Source organism: Cynara cardunculus, unplaced genomic scaffold (genome assembly GCF_001531365.2).
Source record: "Cynara cardunculus var. scolymus isolate 2C unplaced genomic scaffold, CcrdV1 Un_Scaffold_6496, whole genome shotgun sequence".
Taxonomy (NCBI): Eukaryota; Viridiplantae; Streptophyta; class Magnoliopsida; order Asterales; family Asteraceae; genus Cynara; species Cynara cardunculus.
In genome coordinates, this window is record NW_020203000.1 from 10,289 (window position 1) to 13,278 (window position 2,990).

General features: G+C 34.3%; 1 pseudogene; it reads right to left on the reverse strand.

The window, feature by feature from the left end:
* Window positions 1–1,495: 1,495 nt before the first annotated feature.
* Window positions 1,496–2,990, reverse strand: part of LOC112504684 — a 12,817-nt pseudogene continuing 11,322 nt past the window's right edge.

Genomic DNA, 2,990 nt, shown 5'->3' on the forward strand with positions numbered 1-2,990 from the left:
GGAGGTTCAAACGAGAACCCCTGTAATTTACGAGAACGCGAGAACAATCTAATAACCTCTAACTTTTTTAATTAATAAATTAACTTATATTAAATATAAATAAATTAATAAGGGCAGTAATGTAATTAATTAATTTTTATAATTTTTATTTTATTTTAATTAGTCATAATTATCCCTTTTTTTCTTGCACGTTCTTTTCCACTCTCTTCTCTCACCTTGTGATAATTATGTGATTGTGTAACCATAACCTGTCGAAACCATGATCAATCAAGTGTAACCAAAACCTATCAAAACCATGAGTAATCGTTGTGATAAATGTGTGATTGTCTAACCCTAACTGATCGAAACCATGATCAAATTGAGTGCGCAAGTGATGCTATAATAGTGATATCACATGATTATCACACCCATATCACATCAAATCGTTTAGTGGATTTCACCCGTAATCATTGTGATAAATGTGTGATCGTCTAATCCTAACCGATCGAAACCATGATCAAATCAAGTGTGTTGTTATGATAGTGATATCACATGATTATCACACCCATATCACACCAAATCGGTAGTCGATTTTCTAAGTTAACCCTAGCCGAGCGGAATCCTTGTGATAATTGTGTGATAATCACGTGATTATCACACCCAAATCACACCAAATCGTGTTGATATAAGCGATAATATGATAATTGTGTGATAATCACATGATTGATTGAATGTGATTTTCACGGTTTATACAAATTGGGTGGTTTTATTTGAACGCTCCTCTCTATTTATATAAACTTTTGAGAATTATTTGTGTGTTTAAATGTCCATGATATGATGTTAGATATAATAATAAACAAATAAATAAGTAGATATATATAAATGAAAACACATAAAGAAATTTTAAAAATAAAAGTGTTTCAACTACATCTTTTTATTACAATATTAAATGATATTGAGACCAAAAAGTTTGATGAAAACATGAATTGAGCAGAGAGACTTGAGATCATGTAAGACCAAGGGTTTTTCGCAAGATCCGTAAGAACAATTCTCAACCCTTGGATTAGATCTACAATCTGAACATTCATAATCATAAAATTGTCATAAGACTTCTCAATAATCACAAAATTGCCACCATGCAACTTTAGACCATTAGATCAACTTATAAAGTTGATCAATGAACATAAATTGGTTTTACGGGTCTCACAAAAAACCTTTGATCTCACGTAAACCCAACTACACACACACACACACACACACACACACATATATATATATATATATATATATATATAATTGAAGGTGTTTGGAAATGAAATAGAAAGTATCGTACCTTATGTATATAGCTTAGGTAGTTGGTTCACTTGGTTGAGCGGAAAGCTCTAAACCGAGGATGCTCATCTGATGAATAAAAATAGATAATAAGAAGTAATGAATAGGCTGTTGATGTGAAAAGTAATTGTTGTTTTAATTAAGAACTAGTTATTCCACTTTGGATTGTAGGTGTAGATCTCCACTACCTACTACCTATATTATATATCATATAATGACAAACATTATTTAATAAATATACCACATACCATCATATCTATTACCAAACCATCCAGGTTGTACACCAATAAAGCGGTATCGGTCTAGGTGATATTCTCCGGGAGTAGTAGTTTGAAAAGGAGAGAGATCCCCACCAATTATATGATTCCATGACCTGTAATAACCCAAACCATCATCTTCTTCATCTTCATCATACACAAGACTCACCCCACACTCCCTTCTACTAAGATTAGGAGACCCCGTAAATATGGAAATAGTAATTTGGTCACCATCTTCCATCTCATTCTTCCCAAATATCCAATGGCTTAAATATGTTATACCCTCTCTACTTCCCTTAAACCCCTCTGAAGCCTCATAGATCCAGGTGCACATCTTTGTTATATTACTAATCCTTATATTTGAAATATAAGCAAAGAACTCTCCATCATTTGTTATGAACTCTCCAGGAGTAAACACGCAGCATAAATTCAAGCCTCTAAGGTTGCAAGGAGATGATGGGATGGTAAATGATATTGATGACCCCTCCCTTCTATCACTTATCCAATTTGGCATCTCTTTCCCCACATACCATGTGCTGAATATCCCAAATTCATAAACCATCTGCCAAATAAAAGCTTCATTTATTATATCTACATATTAATCACACAAACAAAAATAGTTAATGAGAACAAACCTTGACTCTTACTTTTACACCTTCTTCCGTTGGTTGAATTTTAGTGAAGTCTAAATTAACTAAATGACTCCACCCCAAACTACGTAATACCTTTTCCTCAACATCTCTCATATCTTCCTCTTTAACAATGCCTTCAATATTTTCCCTGCCATTTTCACCCACCACCCTATAGTTTAACAAGACGGGGGACATTTCTTGATTAAATATAGCTTCCCCATCTCTAACAAAATCAAATGCCAGTTCTTTTAATGTAGGTGGAGGATGCTCCAATGACTCCAGAAGATTCTTACGAATACTAAGTATCTCAATCCCGGAAAGGCTTTTCACCCAATTGGGCAGTGAAACCAAAAGATTGTCATCTAAATACAACTCTTTCAACATGGATAAGCTACTCATGTCCATCGGAAAGGATTCGTTGGACAAATTATTATTTGCTAGTGACAAATATACTAATGAACTCGGTAGATAAATCAGACAGGACTCGAAAGCTCTTGGTATAGCCTCCACAATGGCAGAGGAAGAGGTTTCTGAGTTCATACCAATGTTGTTACAGTTCGGCGTTTCCTCCACGTCATCCCTCATCTCGATCAGAGTTTCACCGAGATTACAACCATCTAAATTTAGAATTTTGACGTTTTTCACCTTGTTTATCATTCTTAAAAGCTTCCCAGCGTTATTGCAGTAACTCAGATCAATGAGGTCAAGTCCATCATATTGCTCAATTGACTCACAAACCTCAATCAAACTTGAGCAATTTGAAAGTATTAACCTCTCAAGTGCAGGGAAT